Genomic DNA, 23179 nt, shown 5'->3' with positions numbered 1-23179 from the left:
AGCACCAGTACCGGTAGGATATAGACTGGTAGAAATCATAGAGGAAAGCACAATGGACCAATACAGGTCTAAGTGCATGGGGAAACCCACCCTCTCCAATAACTAACTAACTAACTACAGTGAGACTATGACAAATCCGTTGCCAGGATATGACTAGTGATGACTGAGAACCCTAGTGCGTGTGTAACAGAGAACTGTTACAGTGTGTATATCAGCGATAAAGCTCTGTTGCCTGTAGTCCCGAGTCGTGTGTATAAGGTGTCAATAAATCCGGTCATCCGTCTAAAACCAGTCTATAAATAAAGCGCAAACCCTTAAATTGAAACAGTATACAGCTTCCATGTTCCTCAGCAGTGAAATGCAAGAACATTTAACGGGGAGAAAACAGTTGTTATTATAAGTCAATAAATGATTTACGCTCTTCCTCTTCAAGTGTCTTTTCCCTACAGTTGAAGAACATACTGTCGCATATTTGGGGTTCCGTGACTGATAATAACGGGTTCTGCATTGGATGATTAGATTTATTAGCACTTGTAGTGCAACCACAATCAGTTTAATAGCTCATAATCAATCTTCAGCCGAACCCTTCTTCCTTGACCGCCGAAGTCTCTCTCCATTCTGCTTCTCGTCCTATGACTGGCTGCAAATGACCTTCGTTGTCCCCTATAACCCGTCGGCACGGACCACGCACAGAGAACACACTGAGGACACCGTATCCAAGGAAGATGTGTTTGCGTGGGCCAGCAACGGATATCCTCTGTTGTTGACCAGGCGCGTCAACCGTTACATTGCCGAACAATGGATTCCCTATTGTTGTCACGCTCTTAAGTGAGGTGTTTACAGGGCCGTTGCCCAGCAACTGATATGCGTCATATTACTTTTGTTTCGAAACGTGCAAAATATAGTGGACGGCAGTTAAAAGTAATACCTTCTTAATTCAAACTAGACATCGACTGTGAGTAAACAGAATTTCTGCTTCATATTCGAAAGGTAATAAGTTCGATTCCATATGTGATAGTCAACTATCTTATGAATTTTTTCTTAATCCATCTTCAACCCCGTCCCGAGTGGCGATGAGAAGCGAATCTGCTATTTCCTTAATACAAATCAGATAACAAAACTGCCTCATATTCAGAAGTTGCAAATTTCGATTCTGTGTCCTGAGGCCAAGTATCTTCAAGTTCCTTGTAGTTTTCTTCAATTTCATACTAACAAAACGTAGGGCAAGATTCTCCACACATGTATGTTTAGGAACAACAAAAGTTGTTCTATGGTTAATAGCACGAGGGAAAGTCAGTAATTAGGTCACGAACATGTGATATTCGAACCTGGGAAAAGACATTTATTCTCGACATATCCTCCACCAACATTGATACACTTGGCCCATCGCTATACCAGTGCGCTAATATCCGCAGCATAGAAGTCTTTTGACTGTTTTTTTCAGCCAATTCTGTACCTGGCCGGACATCATCCGTGACTTCTGAAGAGTCCTTCAGAGAATTTCTCGACTCAGTTCTAAAACATTTTACGGGACTAAAATTTCCCACCGTAAACAGGTAACATTTCTTTATGAATATCCTATGCATTGAGTCCTTTTGACCACAAAAAACGTACAACAGAACGTTGCTCTTCGGTAGCATATTCCTCGAGCATGATCGCCATTTTGACTACTGAACCCAGCCTCTGAACATGCGCATGTGCGTTTACTACCCTGACCGTCATGATGCAGGACTGTGCTGCTACCTAGTGATACAAACAGAAAACCTATTACATCCATTACAGCTGTTTTACTTGCATCTGTGACCTGTTTACTGACTCTCCCTCGTATACCGACAATGCATAACATAAATCTCGAAGATTATTTTAAAGAAATCGTTGAAGAGGCCATGTCTGCTTACTCTGTAATATTTATTAAATTATACTTTCATTACTTCTGGATGCAGCTGCTGTGGATACCACATTCGCAGCAGTACAAAAGCAAACAGAAATAAATATGAAAATTAACCTGGAAACTCATTGCGTGTATGATTGTGAAAGTAAGAGTTTGGACAGTCCATCGAGCTAAAAATATAAAAGGATAGTGGTGACAAAAAGCATTGCTACCACATGTTTTGCTGTGAACATACGGTATTACGGTCTATTTAGTTTCTGGTACCAATCTCTTGCCATCACACCGGGTATGCCTTGCTCTGAAGAAGTACGTGTATTGCTCACTGGTGTTGCCTAAAGGGATACTGAAACAAATTATATACACGCAGAAATTCCTGTCAAAAATCCATTACACAAGTAAATGCGTTACAATATCTAGAGTTAGAAAAATATTGTCACGTGTATTCGTGACTATAGATGGGGTCTTGGATTTGATGATTGGATTTATTGACATCTTGTTCACACCACTCTGGACTACAGGCAATACAGCGCTATTGCTTTACAGGCCGCAGTTAGACATGCAATAGAGTTCTCAGGCTTCACTAGTCGTATCTTGGCAACGGATTTATAACAGCCTCACTGTAATTTCAAATCACGCAGGAAGTCTTCTTTTCACGGCCTAATTCCTTTCTTGGTCAATATTCTGCAGCTCCCAATTCCGAAATTCGACTCAGTTCAATTTATCTGCTCTCAAGCTCATATCCGGGCAGGCTAGCGTCTCTAAGTCCGACTGTTCTTCTATACTGCTCCTACCAACTCCGAACACTTCTTTATAACCACTTCGCTAGGATCACGCAGAAAACACAGCCTCTCTGTTGTCGGGAAAGCGTGTTTACAGCTCGGTTGCCTAGCAATAAACGTCCTATTGTTGCGCACTTTGCGTCCGGAGGGAATGTGTTCATGGAGCCGTTGCCTAGCAAACTTAGCATTAGACGGGCTGATGTCAAAGGAAACAGGATGTCTTGGAAATGAATTGGATTCAAATGGCTCAGGATGGATTCCTGTGAATGAGATAGTTAACACCCCAGTTTCCAAAATAAAGCCGGAGAAACTTCCGATCAGCTGGGCAAAAATCACTTTCTATAGAAGGGCTCTTGGACAGAAGAAATAGTATCATTTCGGAAAAAACAACGACTCTTAAGAAGTAGGTCTCATCTTCAAATAAATGCCAGTTTTGTTTCAATTCTACCAGTAACAGTGAGGGGATGAAGACAGAAAGAAACGCCGCTTTTCTGCCTCTTTCTACTTTCCCAGTTACGGTTTCATAATGCCGGTTGGGTCCTGCATGCACTTTTGTGCGCTCTAATTAAAACTGACTCTTTTAACTCCCCCACATCTCTTAGAGCTGGTTGCTGGATCGCTGGCGGGTTACATCACTAATGTTACCTCACGGATCTCAACAGAAGATGCCACTTCAGATAACCCATAAAGCATGACAGCGACTTACTTGGAAATGAAGTAACTAGCCGCACACGTGTTCACTCACACGTACACTTGGACAGCCAACAACTTAAGTGAATATCGCTGGTAATGTTTCCGTAAACATTTTGTGGAAACAATCTTCCTCGGTGAAACGACACGTTTATGTGAAACAGGAAGAGGAAAACTGGCGTTTCACGTTAGCATGAATCATAGAAATCGTGAAGCTCTTCATAAAGCGGCATCAAATGGCATTCTAATTGTATAAAATTAAGACACACGAAGGCAGATGGCCGGGCACACTGTGTTCGCAGAAAAACTTAACACTTAGGTTTCCAGCAATCCACCTATAAGGTGAATAGCCAGCCATCTATCGGACGAAGAGAAATGCGAAGTACATACATCTCAGTATACAAAAAGTCCAAGATGGTTAATTCAACAACAGCGCCCTACAAATTTATTCAAACGACACTCAGTTTGAGTTTCACTTTGGTTATGTACTATCCGCAGTCACATTTTTTGTGATATTTCTCAGACCCTCAATGCTTAATGCCAGAAAATAAGTCACAACCACTTCCTTCAATTTTCTTGCCTTCTCTCTATATATTACAATGTTCTTAATTAATCATTAAATACCGCGTAATACCTGAAGTTAGGGGCACATAAATATACTAACATATGTTTAGGTTAATGCAAATTTGAATAGGCGCTGGGAAGCAAAATTAGAAATTTCGGAGACAGAGGTACGCATGGACTACGTACGTTTACAGCCAGAGATTAAGTTCCATCGCTCATGAACCATCAAAATGAACAGATCTATCGAAATTCATCAGTGCACTGCCTATAGTCTTCCAAGCTGAAAAAATGTATAGGGTTGTGAGACGTCGAGGTTGCCACATTTTCTAGATAATCGGCTCACAGGTGGCAGAAAGGTTGTCAGCCCTACACGCCGTTCACCCTTTACCTCCCATGAAGATTCCTGGTACTCATTTCTGTTAGAGGCTAAGTAGACCCCAGGGCCATAGTGCGCTTTGAAGAATTATGTAAATTGAAAAAATTCAATGACCTCATTGGGAATCCAACCCGCGACCTTCCGGCTTGTAGCAGAATGCCTCAACCATCTACGCTACCGCGTGCCCCATGCCGATAACAAATAAGAAGTTGTAACTCTAATTATCAAAGCACAAGGGTCCCGTGTCGTAGCTTTACGACACGTAAAAGAACCTCATATCTCCAAAGGAGGTCACTGAGCTAAATTCAAGGACATTTCCCGCCCAACACTAGTCTCTAACGCCTCTGATAGATGGGGGAAGCATTATAGATACCGCCAAGCCAGTAGAGGCCGAACTCGCTGGCTCGGTCGGGACTGATGGTACGCACCAATATCGGTAAGGTATAGAGACTGGTAGAATATCATAGAGGGAAGCACAATGGACCAATACTGGTCTCAGTGCATAGGGAAACCCACCCTCTCCAATAACTAACTAACTAATCAAAGTACAAATAACTTGGAGAAACACACGCTTCAAACAGACCTCTATGAATGGTGTAGCTGTGGAATCATTTATGCAATATTTCATAATTAGTGTCAATAGCACTGATGAGTTAGAAGAACGGATAGCCATGTACCATAATCGAAAAAAAATCAATCCCTTGACTGGTGATATACATGAGGGGGTTAAACAAGAAGTACGCGGGATAAATACTGATGCCTGCCTGCCTTCTAATGCAACGATCGATGAGGCCAGAAAATACTTTTTTTGTAATGCCTCTTTCAGCCCGTTCAGTTCCGTAATCATTTTTCACAGACGGTAGGACTCCTTGGACGAGTGATCAGCCAGTCACAAGGCCGCTACCTACACACAGAAAAACGTTCAGAAACATCCATGACTTGAGTGGCGTTCGAACCCACGATTCCAGCATCCGAGCGAGCGAAGCCTGTTCATGCCTCATACCGTGCGACTACTGTGGACAGCGGCCATAAAAGATTAGAGATCCATAACTCAGGGATGTGTTTCTGTTCACAAGGTTCACTAGTAGAGATCAGAAATATGCGTAAATGAGTCCGACATAAGCACAAGGATTGGCACCATCGCCATTGCTTGTAGCTGTCAACACCTAAGAAGAGCGTTGCGTATAGAATTTTTAGATGCGTTCATAATCTAACTATGCATAAAATTCCATTTACTTAGCTCCAATTCTTTACGTTTTATTATAAGCCAATTCAGAAGGATTTCTGCAGAAATATTGCATAAAATTTACTACTGTTCGTACGCAAACAACATTAACATAGAAAGTTGCAGAATCCTGTCCTAGTTAGGTAGCGGTTGCGAAAATGTCGCTTCCACTTCAGAATTTCGTATGGCTATCAGCTTGGCATTATGCACCGCAAGAAACGGAGTAGTGCTAACGTGCGGTGACCTATATTGGCATGATCTTTACACCAAATCTCATTAAAATCCGCCAATGAGTACAACGTTAGTTGGTCGGAACTCAGATATGGACATCATGATACCGTAAGACTTTATCTATTTCCCTACAGACCTTAGTTGAACCGTGGCCGCTTTTTTTCAGTTTCTTAATCTATACACAATTAGTAGGGCTCCTTGGACGGAGGATGAGCCCGTCGCAAGATGGCTACCTACACACAGAACAACATAAACACAGAATAAACGCATACAGACATCTATGCCTTGAGTGGGATTCGAACCCACGATCCAGCTTTCGAGCGAACGAACACGGTTCATGCCTTAGACTGCGTGGCCAATGTGATCGGCATTACAAGACTGTATCTCATTATAAAAGTAGTAAAGTAGGCGGGAAATATGTCACTGGAGCGATTTCGATAGAAAGATTTTCTTATTTACTTTAATGAATACATATTGTCACGTCTTTAGGGGATAGACACGGGTTTTGGACTGGTAATTGGTTTTACTGCTCTTAGAACTCGTAACTGCAAATTAATTACAGAGCTATCGTATATTCACTCACTTTACAATTCACTACAGCACGCACTAAGACGTCTATGTATGTATTCGATCCCGGGTCTGGTCAAGTGGGATTTGTGGTGGACAAAGTGGTGCTGGGGCAGGTTTTCTCCGAGTACTTCGGTTTCCCCTGCCAATCTTCATTCCACCAATTGCTCCACAATCACCCTCACCTATCATCTGGGGCTGGTACAGTAGGCCAGAAGTGGCCGCAGTACAAGGGACTTAGTCCAACCCACTAGCAATAAAAAAAGACGTCTATGTCATCAGTAGGCGTTGCCTGGCAACGGATCCCAACAATGTCCTCTGCTTCAGTGCTTACATCGTTGCCAGCTAGCTACCATCACACAACCGGTACTCAACTGGCCGCTCACTGGCTATGACTAACTCCGACTCCGGTAGTGGCCTCGTTATATAACCTCAGAACGGACCGCGTATGAAACACAGTTTCCAACAGTTCCTTTATTGTTGCATGTTGAGTTGTTGCTGCGGAAACTTGTTTTTCCATCCGTTGCTTAGCAGTGAACGATATTTTTTGTTAAACTATTTATGCTTACAGACCGCACGTCACAATATTTTCAACTGCACCAGAAGTATCCGATGTGGAGAGAGCCTGGATGCATCGACTATGGTTATTTAATAAGCAAGTTTTCATTCGAAGAAAAAAAGGTAAAGTATTTCAGCTGATATCTGTCGCTACTTTTATGAGTACTCTCATCGCAAATTCAGTCCTACATGTCCATACAATTCTATGTGTTTTCAACGCTAACTGCCCTTCCCACTGCATTTTTCCAGATTATATAGTCCTACATAATAGTGACCTGTACAACTCACGCAGTCCCTCAGCATATACGAGTATTATTCAAATTGTTCACTTTTTTTATTGCTAGTGGGGTGGGACTAAGTCCATTGTACTGCGGCCACTCGGAGAAAACATGCCCCAGCCCCACTTTGTCCACCATAAATCCCACTTGACCAGACACGGGATCGAACCCAGGCCGCAGCGGTGGGAAACCAGCGACTAACCGCTTGACAAACTGTTCACTTACTCCATCTTCCAAATATTTTCATGTGTATGTCCAACTCATGTTCGTCCCTCAAAATAAGATTTTGCTATTCACCACCACACAAAATAAGTGGGATTTTTTTTGGAAAGTTATTGGAGAGTTTTGGAAAGAGGACGCGATGACAAAAGTTTTCACAGTTAACAATAAAATAATTTAGATGATTTATTTTTCAAAATATTTGAACATTGAGTTTTCGCAAATGTTATACAATACTTTGCAGTTTATTTGTTATCGGCGTCTAGAACCTTTCTTACTTGAAAAAGAACTAAACATTTTGCACATGTAACTGTAATCGAATTTTTCGGTCGGTGATCACGAAGAAGTGGAGAAGAATAATTACCAAAAGATATATGTAAACAGAAGTATCTAGATTTACTTTCTGTTCATGAAAACTTGTACCAATTCCGGTGCTACACTGAATATTCTGCTTTCGTTGTCTAAATAAGACACGGTTCTTAGCTATGAATTATAGATAAAATCAAATCAACTATGTAATATAACGCGGACTACTTCATGAAAAACGTAAGATATACTATTTTTATGTTTATTTCCATTACCACTTTGTGTACTGTCTAGATATTCCACTACACATAACTAAACTAACTCCACAGAACTGAGCTCTTCTTCGGAAACCGCCAATTGCACAACTATTGAAGAATTTCCCAAAATTCTGCTGACCCAAAGGTTCATTACCGTGTTAACAAGAGCCCTCCACTGGTCCCTATCCTGAGCCAGAGCAATCCAATCCATAATATCCCATCCTACATTTTCTAGATCTATCTTAATATTATTCTCCCATCTACAGCTAGGTCTTCCTAGTGATCTCTTTCCTTCTCTTTCCCACCAAAATCCTATAGGCAGTCCTCTTCTCTCCATGTGTGCTACCTGCTCTGCCCATCTCATCCTCCCTTCACTTGCTGCACATAACGTCCGTTACCATTTGCCTAGTTTTGAACATACATACTAAACACTTGCATAAACCCTGATGATAATGTGCTATAATCAATTACTGTTGCATCTATGCCATGTAAATTCACGTTATAGTGTTTCACTAGTCCATTGATTAAAATCGTGAATTAGTGCGCAAACAGTGAGAAGTTTGTATTATGAAGTACCATTCTCCTTCTGTCCCGGTCACCTATTTTTGGTGATCAACTTGCAAATAAAACAACGTAAATAAGTCAGACTTTAGTGTTGTAGGAATTCGTTTCACGCTTGGAGACACGAACTGAAAGAGTACGGTCATTGTAATTGGACTCGCGGGGAAACATACAGCTTAAATTTGAATGGAATGTCCCGGTGTGAGATTTGAAAGGTGACTGACTGCCTTTACTTAGTGGCAGAAACTTGCTCAAGTGGAAACCTGAGGCTGTCACTTCATCTGCAACGTGCAGAATCATTCAGCACTTGTGTATTGTTCCAATAATATAAAAACCTTCCATAACTGAGTAGGATATTCTAAGAGACAGTACGGTAGTAACACATTTCTCGGTTCTTGATATTCAAGTGGAGGAACTTCTCATTATTATACGACTCTGTATTTTATAAACAAACTGTTTGTTTTTCATTTTGCAATTTACAAAATAGTGGGGAAAGCGTGCTCTTACTGTAGGAAAAATCATATTAATACCACTGGAAAGATTCTGAAGAAGTTTTATCGAACACTTCAATTTTTCTTTTGGCTCTGATGTCCCTGTGCCTTTGGGACGTGACAGAGGGAGACGGAGTAAAGCTCAGCTGTCGTTACCAGATATCGAACCCCGGTTTTTGGTAGCGTGACTTTCACACCAACAATACGAGCACTAAGTTAGGAAAATTTTATTTGATTCTAATTTCGCTTTAGTTAACACTGGACTGAGATGCATCATGCACTCCTTATAATATGCACAGACACATACCTGTATAATGTGAAAAAAAAAACAATGGTAAAGTTGTCTTTGAGCTTAATTAGTCACCACGGCATGAAGGCATGTGGGGGTGAAGAGGTATAGCTCCACCAGCCTTGACCTCGGCATTAGATGGAGGTGAGTGACCAGCTTCAGGACTCGGCTTATTTACCCTTGGGGAAAGAACCCCCGGTATCCATTGAATATGAGGCTGTGTGGGCCCCAGAGCCGGTATGGACGCTGTGGAGTAGAATTTTTTTTCCTCTGACGAGAATTGAACCCAGACCATCCAGCTCGTAGCAAGTCGCTATAGCGACTGAGCTATCTCAGCTAGATTCTATGCAGTGCGAAGTTGATTATAAATGTTAAAACTGAAAGACTGTGTGGACAGGGGTCGTAAACTACTTCAAGAAGTATGCAGAAATTTGAAAGAACAGATTGAGGAAAATCACGCACAATCCAATCACTATAACCGGTTCCGCAGCCTTCAGTCCTTAGAATGAGTCGGACGAATTACCGCTGAGATAAATATCGAAATGTTAATAGTACCCATTAAATGAAGTCACGTTACGGATCACGCGGTCTGAAAGTTTGTTTTCCTCTCATGTTATATTCAGATGACAGCACATACAATACGAAATAGAATAATTTTTCAAATTTCACACTTTTAGATTTTATTTAAATTTGTGGCTAAATTATTCACTGTGAACGAAAATTTTATTCGTTCAATGAAGCTCAGCGAAAGTGCCCAATCCATTATATGGGATATAGAACTGCTACAGCTAAGTGGAAGGTTTAAATCAGCATGTTACAACTGAAGGCGGCATCGATTCTCTGTTTCAATAGCAAATAAAGAAAACCAAGTTCAACCTTTACAAGACAAGGCCGTGCAAAGACCGGCATGAAGCAGTACAGCTGAAGGAAGAAACACCGGCAAAATACAGACAGATAGAATTGTTCAAGGTCGAAAGGGACTGTACAAGACTACGAAGCTACTTGCACTGTTTCCATAATACAGAGCGACAGAAAGTGCGATTATAGATAATGTATCTTACCCCTGATACCCTTAAAATATCTCCATGTCTATAAAAACAGCAGTACGAAACACAGACATTTCCTTTTCAGCATAAACATGGCAACATTCCCTGGAAACCCAAATACCTGCAGATTCATATTTCTCAAGCAATTCTCATGGACGAAGGCTTAGCTCAAGGACTACACACAAAAGGCTAAACATTTAGAAATTTATAGAACAGTCATTACAGTAGCATGCTCAGTCACGTGTCTGTCAAATATTTACACCACTGTTCGAACGAAGTCTTATTTTCTTATTATCCTGAGAGTCTGAACGAATGAATCGACATCAGTTTCAGATTTTTTGAAAGCAAAGAGATCGAGAGATGAATGAAGCCTGTGTTGACTTTCCTGTGTCAATGGCACATTACAACGACCGGCGGGATAATTAAAGGAGTTAAAGAAACCGATAAGATTGTTTGGTGAGACATACAGGGAACGAATTATCAGCAGAGTTCGATTTGATCAGTGTCCAGAGTCATTTTAACACGCCACAGATGCTCACACCGGAGGCATTTAAAATTAAATTACTGGGGATGTTATCATTTTGTTCATATTATATAGAATAATCATATCACCAGTGTGAAAGCGAAGAATGTCCTAGTGTAACGGTTGTAAAGGGAAGTTTCTGTAGCGAAAGACTTGTTTATGTAAAAGTGAATAACTAAAGCGTAAGAACGCTGGGCCACGGTAGCCGAGCGGTCTAAGGCATGTACTGTCTTCGCTCGCTTGGAAACCGGGATCGTGGGTTCGAATCCCACTCAGGGCATGGATGTTTAGTTTGTGTGTGTGCGTTTTTCTGTGTTTGTGTACAGGTAGAGGCCTTGCGACGAGCTGATCACCCGCCCAATGAGTCCTACCGAATGTGTAAGATCTAGAAAAACCGAAGTGAACGAAGAAGTTCATGGAGGTAGGCCTAGGCCCACTGGGGCTGTAGTGCCAAGGAAAAAAAAAAGAGTAAGAACATTGTCAAGCAGGTGAACTTTTGAGTGATGAGTCATAAACGTAAACGTAAATGCAATTGATTTCAATCGATAACGTTCAGAGTCTGGAAGACGTTACTAATGTTCAGAGCAGTAACACATTGGGACCCAAGTCATTAGGAAGGAGTCACATCCGTGGAGAGTAGTCTTCTAATCAATACAGCTACAGACGCGCATGTAACAGTCTGTCTTTGTCCTTATCGTTCTCGCTTAAATATTTATACCGTCACGTATGAGGGGTTTGCTTGACGAATTTAACGGGTTCCGGATTGGATTTATTGGCACTTCTTCACAATTACACTCAATTATAACAGCTCAAAATCAATGACTTGTCTAATATTCGCTTCATTCATTGCTGGGCTACCAGTGTCTTCCCTTCCACTGTGACTGACTTGGGTCTAATTTACGAACCGGTCACTTCTTCAGTTTCCGCTGCCCACTGGTTAACACTCCACAGTTGAACATTTAACTCTCTTACGAATGACGAATGCCGAATGACGCCTCACTGCGAATAAACTGAACTAACTCTTTTAAAACTTCGGGGCGAACCGAATATAAGTCACAATGTATTATATTTCCTCTGTTATTCTGTTTTCCTGTGTTTATCTGTTGCTGCGCGAACGTGCCTACCGAACCGTTGCCCAGCAATGTACTATTCAGCGTCATATCGTTGCCGCGGGAACGTGCTTAGCAAACCGTTCCCTATGAATGGTCATATCCGTCACAATACTTTTCACAGTTTCCTGTAATTTACACGTTCTGGCAAAACCACCGTACTGAGTGTGTAATGATGAAAGCTCGTGCATCCAGTGGATTCGACCCACCAAAGTTGTGAAACCTTCGGCGACGCTTTTACTGTCCTGATGCACACTGCCCGCTCAGCACTCCGCAAATGCAATGACTTTCTCGCAGCTTCAACCCCTAACAGTTCAATGAAGTTGCAACGCTTTAGATATATTCGGATTACCGGTTGTTCTGGAGTAGATTAATAATTGTTTTCGTCGCGTCTCCCAATCTAACGTTCAGATACTAGCTTTAAGAAGGTTACGATCGAATCTTTCTAAACCCTTATCTACACACCATTCATTATCAATTTTTCTATCTTATTCGACGGGAAAAAGCTTCTTCAGCTGAAACAGCAGTGTCACACATCCTAAGGACTTACTGAATTGTGAGATTTTACGTCATTACAACGGTGACTAGAAAGATAACTGTATTATAGAATATGACGTCACGTAGCCTGATGTTTAGTGACGTTTCGTAGGAATGTGATACCTCCATTTTCAGGATAAAAGAGCTGAAGTTGGAGGCAGCATATTTAACATCTACCAGACTACACGTTGTCAAATCCTAGCAGACCTTACCCTTCAAGCAATTACTCTGTTTCAGAATAAATGCACGTATAATTTCAATTACTGTCAATATATCTATAACTTAACAATAAATTTATCAGCGCACTTTAAAAGCATTCGTCAGTAACATTTGCAATCTTGCTTGAAGCAGCATCTCTGTTATATAGTCCTTACTGTCACGTTATAAAGAGATACATTTGTCCATGTGCTTTATTAAGCACCGTCCCTTGAGGACGTATGAAGGAAAAGAAGCACTGCATCTACACACTAATGCAGCAGTAGAATACATGAAACCAATACATACGTAAGTTCGCTCAGTGAACAGATTCCTGTGCCGGTAATTTGTGCTCTTGAGGCAGCCGATTGAAACCTGCGGCTATTTACCTTCCATATAACGGGTATCCGAATGAAAGGTATCCAAAAAAAAAATATATATATATATGTCGGAAACTAATTGTCATACACATATCCAGTTTATGCCATCGGAAAGGAAAACTGAAAATTCGCGGATGCGCCACTACATTTCTGCCACCATGTTAGAAATCACCTGGACAGAGTGATGGCTGGGAGATGGACCGGCAGAGGTGGACCAACGGCTTGGACGTGGAGTTATGTGAAGAACATTATCTACCGGGTTAATATCAACAACCGCATAGGAGACGTTGTGGCTACGGCAACACCAAACATGCTTCAAGTAACGTGGAACGAGGTCGAATATATTCTGGATAGTTGTGGTGGCACCAAGGGAGTCCACACTTAAATTTATTGAGAAAGTTATATACCTAGAAAAAATACTTTGATGGTTTCCTTTTGCAATGGTGTAACCCATAAATACGAGTATGTATAATAAATGCTTTCTGAGATATAATTATTTGATTTTGGATACATTTCATCCTGAAACTCTGTATATTGAGATTTTCCTCGAGCTATCCAAGCGAGTGAGAGGGATCGTACATATATTCAAGCAGAAGGTTTAGGGACTCTGGTGTCCCCTCCTTAGTAAAGTGTTGAAAAGAAAGGACCTCAGGGTTTATCTCTTTGTCGAACGTGGTATGCCTTTCTTTTATTTGCTTACTTTTGATATAATAGCAACCATCAGGCGGGCAGGGTAAGTATGTAGGACAAGGCATCCACAATGGCGCTGTGTAGCAAGAGTTTCACTTGCGCTTTTGGAAACAAATCATTTTACACAGCATCTGGCATGGAGCGTGCAACTTCGTTAGCAACTTCTTTTCGAGGCGTGGCAAATTAAACAAAGACAGACGTGAAGACGCGGATAATACTGGGGGCGTCTCATAAAACATCAGCATTTCCAGAAAATATAGACGTGCTTGACGCAGAATTATCTAGGTTGAAGACTGATTAGTAATAATGGCATTGAACTTGACCGAGTGAAACTGAAGGCCATGTAAATCAAACACCACTTCCTTCTTGTGGGTCACGCACTTTCACTCGGCACGCAGTCGTCCCTATACACGCGCCTCCACGAGCACCTCGAGGGTGTGGGAGCTTGCGTGTTCGCCATGACTGCCCACGTTCCCACTGTCACAATTATTTTCTCTTTTCCATTCATGAACCCTCCTAGTTCTGTAACACAAAATAATATTTTCATGTGTTACGCTGTGTGCGTCACTTACAGATGGGTTTTGGATTGGATGATTGGATTTATTGACACCTTAGAGACTCAACTCGGAAGTACTGACAATTTTAACGCTATTGCTATTTCGAAACTTTACAGTTGACTGTTACACCCACTTAATGTCCTCGGTCTTCACTAGTCGTATCCTGGCAACGGATTCATAACGGTCTCACTGTCACTGCTGCACACTATGGAGTCTTCTTTGCACAGCCTAATTCCTTTCTCGCCATTATTCTGCCAGCTGCCAGCTCCGGGGACTCCGTAAATTCTCTGCTGCAACTACCAACTCAGGAACTCAATTCTCTGCTGCAACTGCCAACTCCTGAGGCTCTCTCAATTTTAATTCTACCTGTGTGAGGTTCTCGTTATATAGCCTTGGGGCGACCCTCACAAAAAACACCGCTTCCTACATTGTTGCATGTTGATTCACTGTTGCAGAGATGCATTTAGCGCAGTACTGCGTAGCAAAGCGCGCGACACGGGCCACATAAAACACCGCTTTCTATTTTTGCGTACGTTCGCTTCAGCGGGAGTGTTTACAGAGCCGTTGCCTAGCAATGAACTATTCCGGCATTCAGGCATCATGTCACAATATAATGTTCTGTGCTGTCTTCAATTCAATAAAATATAAGGGGCAGTCAAATGAAAACGGGTCACCACGCATAAATCACACGGCGCGCAAGTTGGTAACACTGGAATCTATTTACGGTAAGAACATCTGGTGGAGACTCGGGAAAGCACAGTGACAACGTGCCCTTGCACACTAGTCGTTTGTTTATTGTGCTGGAAGTAAGGTTAGCGCTACGTGTGGTCGTCCAACATCAGTAATGGAGGCGGGTAAAGAAGAACAGCGAAGAGGAGTGCGCTTTTTGACTGCTGAAGGAGTAGGAGGACGGGAAATTCATCGTCGCATGTCCGTTGTTTACGGCGAAAACAGCATGTCACGTTAGCATGTGCTGGTGTGGCATAAGAGATTTCGAGAGGGACGTGTGTCACTACAAGATGATGCTCGCCCAGGACAGGCTTATCGTGTCATCACTCCTGATGTTATTGCTGCGTTGGGTGGTCATATCCGGGCTAACCGACGGATCATTGTGGAAGAAATTAGTCTTTTGATGGGAAAAAGTCACGGTTCCGTACACGCCATTGTGACAAAACACCTGCTGTACCGCAAAATCTGCGCGCAGTGGGTTCCACATCAACTCACGGAGGAACAGAAGACTCAGAGAATGGCGGCATCGCTGGGTCACTTGCAACGATACCATGAGGAAGAGTATGCTTTTCTTTCCCGTATTGCTACTGGAGACGAAACTTGGTGCCACCATTTTGAACCCGAGAGCAAACGGCAGAGCCAACAATGAAAACACGAATTTTCCCCCACCGAAGAAATCCAAAGCCGTACACACAAGTTTCGGTAAAGCGATAATGACGTTTTTCTTCGACTGCAAAGGCCCTCTGCTTGTCGAATTTCTCAAGCATGGGGCCACAATCAGTGCACAGCGCTATGAAGACATTTTGCAGAAACTGAGACGTGCCATAAAGTCAAAACTCCCTGGAATGCTATCGAACGGCATTATCCGCATGTGATTTTCACATTTTTGGAGACATGAAGAGAGACATTCGTTGGACATCGGTTTGCATCGGATGAAGACGTGTGTGGCTGGGTAAAGATGTGGTTCCGTAGAGAACCCACAAGCTTTTTCAAAGATGGGATTGACCGTTTAACCTCCCAGTGGGATAAATGTATTAACAGTTTTGGAGATTACTTTTGAGGTAAGAAATGTCCTTTAATATGTTTTGGCTTCTGACCCGTTTTCATTTGATTGCTCCTCATATTTCTCAGTATAGCCCTGGGGTAGACTCAGCCTCTGATAGAAACGAGTACCAGGAATCTTCAGAGCGTGCTGTGCGTAAGCCTGACAATCTCCCTGCCATCTGCGAGCCGATTGTCTAGAAAACGTGGGAGTCTCGACGTCTCGCAACCCTCTGGGCCTTCATGGCTTGTTACAGGGATAGCTTTATCTTTTTACGTCCAAACAGACTAAAAATAATGACAGACTAATTGGAATGACCAGCAAGGCTTTGCTGATATCCCTTGGAGACAGTGTTCATTTCATGCAAATGAGGTCAAATGGAGTAGTGGTCTTATTAACACTATTCTAAAGAAGGGCAGCAGTGTAATTTTAATTGCAGCATGACTACGCGTACAACAAACGATTAATTATGACTGTGATATCGTATGTTATAATTAATCGTGGTTTACTTACCGATCCTGTCAATAACCTCATAATACATGGCGTCGAATTGTAATGTGGTTAGTGGATAATAAACTGGAAAGGATACTGAATAAATTAATCGTGGTCTAATCTGCAACGGTACAGCAATGAAATTTGCCTGGAGGGACTGAGGAAAACTACTGAAAGTCTGTCAGGATAGTCGGTCTACAGGCACAGGTTTGAACCCGGTACTTCAGGAATAAAAAGCTGAAATGTCATATGCTCCTTCACGACATTCGGTGATTACAGTATTGCAGTTCTGATAATAATTTACATATTCAATTTTAAGAGGCACAAAAATTGGTTTAAAAAATAAAATTTTCAGATATACGGCCTATACGGGCCATGTCATGTTACATTACAGTGTAATAATTTACATGAATCATCATATATACCTGAAGATGGTCATTGTGGGCGAAACATACACTTGAATTTGCATGAAAGCATGGACTGGGTGGTGTTTCCATCGATATCTTGTGAAGCTGCATCAAAAGCTGTACTGTGCGGGTGTGTATCAAGTGATCGACTAATGCAGCAGGAAGCTTAAATACAATATTTCAATATAAATTTTCGATACACCAATTGGATTACAGATTAACAAACAGTACTGAATGGCGAAATGAGTGCTTTTGGTTGAAATGAGAGATCGCTTGGGACACACATGTGTAGAAGACAGGATAGTATTAAACGGTATCTCAAACGAACTGGGGTATGAGGTTGTGCACTAGATCAGTGTTTCTCAACCGCCGGGCCCTCGTCTTATAGAAAAATAAATTTACCGTGTCGCGGTCTGACAAAGGTTGAGAACTGCTGCACTAGATTCAATTGGATAAGGACAGAGTCCACAGGCAGCCTCTGGAGAACATATTAATGAATTTTGGTGTTCCGTTAAACAGTGAATTTCATGACCAGCTGAGGAGCTATTAGCTTCTCAATATGGAAGTGAGGTTCGGAACTCTTTTCTTCTCATCCGCTATCTAAAAGCGCAAAGATTAAAATACACAAAACTATAATTTTGACTATAGTTGTATATGGGTGTGATACTTGGCGACATTAAGGGAAAAGCACAGACTAAGGGGGTTTGAGAATAACCTGATGAGGATAATATTTGGACCAAAGAAAAATAAAAAAGCAGGTGGCTCCAGAAAATTGCGTAAAGAGGAGCTTTATACCTTGTAATACCAAATATCGTAAGGATGAATAAGCTAAGGGGGATGTAATTCATAGGATATGTAGTACGCATGGGAGAGGAGTATATATAGGTTTTGGGTGAAGAAAAGAACCATGAGGAAGACCTAGAAGTAGGTGGCAGGGATCTTTAAAAAATAGAATGGAATGCACAGACTGGACTCATCTAGCTCAAGACAGAGACCATTGGCGGGATTCTGTGAACACGGTAATGAACCTTCCGGCTGTAGAAATTGCTGGTAATTTCTTCAGTGGCTGAGTAACTGTTGCTTCCTATAGATGGACTTAGCTCCATCGAGTTAGTCACATACGTAGCTGAGGAAAGAAAGAATAATTACTCTGTATGTACCATACGTAATATTTATGATAGGCCTCTGACCACGCGACACCCACTATCCGCTAAAGTTGGCACTAACTTCGCCGACAAGCGGCAGGCGCTCGGTCGGTATAGTTCGCTTGCGGACTAAAACCATGGAGTTATTTTTTTTTCTCCCTACATACACCACAATACACAAGAAATGCGTACATAACAGACATCCTACGAGTAATAAAACAGGAAACTTATACGTTTACAAGAAATAAGAAATTAGAAACTGCAAATTAACTCATGACTGCTTAACATTTCAGACAAAGGCAATTAGAAAACTACAATTACTATTTTAAGTGAACCGTCTGTGACAAAACGTGCTCTGGGTAAGTTAAATTACTGTTTTGTTTATGAGCCCAATATATAACTAAGATTTGCAAAGATTCTTTCTTCAAAAACAGTGTTCGCGTGATTTTCATTCCACAGTACTCGAAAATTTTCTCTATATATTCAAGTAATTATTAGCCATTGTTATGGTAATCCAGTCCGACTTTTATCCAGATGCATTCAGTTATCGATGCTATGTCGACTCTAAACCCTCTCTCTCTCTCTCTCTCTCTCACACACACACACACACACACATACAGGATGCTCCAGGAGTTTGGTGCCATAGTTCAGGGGCGTACTGAGGGTTCTCTATAGAACAACTTTGAAATAGGAAACCGTGTCCGCAAACGTAAAATAGCAGCGCCTGGTGGCATTTAATATCATTTTGTTTAAACTTGGTGCCTCAATGTCGAAGAGCATGCACAGGAATATTACTCCCTCCAAACTCTTAAGACTCACCTGCTAGAGTAGATGTTGCAACTGGCGCCTGGAAAATTGCGCCTGGTGGTAACCAACTACAGTAACGTTGGGGTTTTCGTCAGCCCAAATGTTGCTGCATCGACAGTTGAACCAGCCATCCCCTGTAAACTGCGCTTCGTCTGTGAATAACACGTGATTCAGGAAGTTGGGCTGATGTAGACACTGGTTCAGTATCCACTGACAAAATTGAACTCGCGGTACGAAGTCAGCTGGACCTGCGCCGTGGACTCGCGTTGGATGATACGGATAAAGCTGTTGGCAGTGCAGGATCCTCCAAACACTTGATTTTGATGTCCCCACAATCTTGGCAATGGCACGAGTGGTGGTGGATGGCTGTTCCTCTATGCAATGCAATTCGACATCGAGGCGCCAAGCTTAAACGAAATGATTTTAAATGCCACCCTAGCGCTGCTATTTTACGTTTGCGGACATGGGCGCAGTCGGTATAACGACTGGCTACAGACTAGACAACCAAGGGGTCGGAGTTCGAGTACCGGTGAGGGCAATAATTTCCACTTCTGCAAGTCGTCCAGTCCGGCTCTGAAGCCCACCCAGTCTCCTATCCAAGCGGTACGGGGGGGGGGCGCTTTGACCGGGGTTAAGCGGTCGGGGCGTGAAGCTGACCACTCACCTCCAACTAGTGTTGAGGTCAAGAAAATGTGGATATATACGCCTTCATGGTGTGGTGATTAATTAAGTATGCGCAGGGACAACTTTGCTTGTACTTTACAATACGAGTCTATACAGAAGCGAAGCGTGGTGATTTCCAGTCTGCTCTAACCACCATGACGAGATGCGGACAGCTAGAGAGAGACAGACAGGGAGCGGGCCTGAAATGTGGGACCCAACTCTCTTCAGCAATGTCACGCCTGAAGGCACGGGCGCCCTTTCAGGTGCAGAAGACCCATGTCGTGTTACATAATGATGAATTTTAACCTTTAAGGAGACGTCAGTAAGAACTACCTGGAATACTTCCCAACAGAACTTCGTCTAGGGCTGGCTGCCACATGAATCAATCTCTTCTGGCTGACCTTCCTTTCCCGTTATTCAGTGGGCGGGGGTACCGAGAATCCAAGGCCGATCTCCCGGCATGGGGAGCCGGTCGTGTCTCGTACCAGTATCATGAAACTCGAGTGGCTCAGACGATGCCCGTCTCGCCTTCAGAAGATACTAGTACGTTTTCATCCGGGTTGGGAACTACCGGGTGTACAACACATCAAGGAAACGCTTTTGGAGACATTACAGTTTTTGTTTCCTGTACCTAATGCATCGGTGGATTGTACTGACTAGAAATAATACATACATACACCTTTGTCGCAATCATCTAGCCAACTTCTTTTTTCTTTTGGCGCTACAACCCCAATTTGGCCCTTGGCCTATCTCCATCAAACTCTCCGTCTATCCAGCTTTTATCCACCCATAATTAAAGACCATTCCATCTGATTCTATGCTATGTAACATATAAGATTTATCAATGAAGAACAGAGCAGGGTACATTTCAATACTTTTTTAAGATAATATCCCTATACATAACTTCATACGTGTATGTGGCAGGTTTTGCCCATCAAGGGCAAAATGTAAAATGTCAATATTGTGGAAACCTTTATCGGCCAGAAGGATTTAATTGTCGTTCGTTGTTCGGGAACCAACAGGGGTTTAACGGCCAATAATCCATTTCGTTTCCAATGAAACGTATCAGGATAAGTCGTATATGAAATGTTATTTCACGGATTTTTAAGGATGTGAAGAAATATTTTCGTTAGTTAAGCAGTAACTGGACAGAAACGGTTATGCACCGAAATTCCCTGATACTTTTCAAGGTCAACTTAGTAAAGTAGGAATTCGAGGGACTGAGTTCGAATGTACAATTTCCTATCCACTTTTCACATTTATTAAGTAACAAATTCTAATACGAATTTCACGTTTCAGCCTGTCGTTCCGCCTGAAACATAATACCAATGACCTTAAAAGAAACTCAGTTTTTCGTTTATTTAGAGGAGTCGTCCGTAGTCCAATCTACATAGCGCTGAATGGTAGGACCATTAGTGAATAATGAATTGGAGATCACGTGAAAGGACGCGATCGGTTCTGAACCGAGGTAATATCCCATCAGTTTCTTGCAGGAATTGAGAAAACCACGAAATACCTCAGTCAGCATAGCCAATGTCACGGCCGAGATTCGAACCAAGCACCTCACGAATACGAATTTAGAATTTTGCCGTCTGGTGGACGGAAAGATAAGTTGAATTCGTGCAGAGACTTTAATATAAACACTCGAAACTGATACAATTTATCTGGATCACACTGCATAAAAATAAACAAAACTCCGTGGCCTGTAGTCCACAAGCGAACTATGCCTACCGAGCGATCGCCGCTTGTCGGCGAAGTTAGTGTCAACTTTAGCGGCCTCCGTAGTCTAGAGGTAACGTTCCCACCTCATGACTCGTGGTACGCGGGTTCAAATACCCGGCGGAGGTCGTCGAATTTTTAAGGGCGGAAAAATTCAGGGAACAAGTCCTCCGGGAGGGATTTTAAGCTGTGTGTCCCGTTTCGTAACTTTACGGCACGTAAAAGAACCTCATATCCCCAAAGGGGATCACTGAGCCAAATTCCAGGACGTTTCCCGCCCAACAATAGTCTCTAAGGCCTCCGATAGAGGGGGAAGCATAATAGACACCGCTAAGCAGCCGAACTCGCTTGCTCGTTGGGACTGATGGTACGCACCATTTATCGGTAGGGTATAGAGACTGGTAGAATATCATAGATGGAAGCACAATAGATCAAACTGGTCGCGGCGCATGAGGAAACGCACCCTCTCTAAATAATAATAATAAAATAAAATAATAGTGTCAACTTTTGCTGATAGAGGGTGTCATGTGGTCAGCGCAACGGTCCCCCAAGGCCGCTAATCTTGGTTTTCTAGACCGGAGCATAATGATGCTACTTGTATTTCATTTAAAACACATTACAAAACTAATCAGCTAAACAATCAATGTATCGAAAAATGTGTTACAATAATTTCACATATTTTTTGGAGAAAAACACTTCAAATTCCTTAATGATGCATTAATTGTCATTTTCATAGGGAAATTTCAAATTCTGTGCTGCGGCGTCATGAATTATTGGTCTACCCCTCAGTCGATTTCAACGAAAATTCTTACTGCAAATTCTTAATTAATGTTTAAATAAAAATACTGCAGGGCTGCAAAAGCCAGTCATATATACCAATTTATTTTAAGACAATAGGAAAATGTGAGCATACCTCACAGTTCACAGGCTTATAGGCCCAAAATTTTCTTAATTTATTTCATCCATTTGTAGTGTTGAAACCTCAACAATTTTGTATTGTCACAGGTAGGTGTGACCTATAAGACGGGTTTCTGGATCTGATGAATGGATTTATTGCACCTTATACGTTTATACAGTTCAGGACAACAGGCAATAGAAAGTATCGCTATTCTACAATCTTTACTGTTCACCGTTGCGAATGTACTAGGATTCTCAGCCTTCACTTGTCGTATGCTGGCAACGTATTTATCACAGTCTCACTGACATTTCAACTCACATGTGAAGGCTTCTTGGCACAGTCTAATTTCTTTCTTGTTGTTTCTTCTCAATCAACTTCGTCTATCATCTCCAAAACTCGACCCAATTCTAATTCTAGCTGCGTAAGATCCTCTTTATATAGCCTCGAAGCGTACCCCACGGAAATCAACGTCTTCTGTTATTACGCATGCGTTTACTGCTCCGTTGCCCAGCAACAGACGTCCTATTGTTGCGTGTGCGTGTGTGGCAGGAATGTGTTTACCAACCCACTGCCTAGCAATGGGTACACACGTCACAGTATGTTCAAGATACAATTGAATTACATGATATAAAACACGTGACAGAATGTCTGTGCACAGTTGGAATGTTTTACTTATAACAAGTGCCATGTTTAACCCCCTAACATTGAAGAATAGTAGTCCTGTAAGTACTATTTTAAGATAGTTTTAATGTCTGTACTGACACTCCGGTCTCACGCGTTAGTACTGACCCAAATGCGAGTACATGCTTTGGTGATAATGGCAGACAGATGTATTTCATATCATGCGCGTCCATATATTTAAATCACATTAATTTATTTCAGTGATCTGTACTGGGACGGTAACTCAGACTATATAACGCCGAATGACTGGATGATACTGAAGAATGAACTGGAAAGG

This window comes from Cryptotermes secundus, unplaced genomic scaffold (genome assembly GCF_002891405.2).
Source record: "Cryptotermes secundus unplaced genomic scaffold, Csec_1.0 scaffold262, whole genome shotgun sequence".
NCBI classification, from domain to species: domain Eukaryota; kingdom Metazoa; phylum Arthropoda; class Insecta; order Blattodea; family Kalotermitidae; genus Cryptotermes; species Cryptotermes secundus.
Note: the sequence above shows the minus strand (reverse complement) of the source record.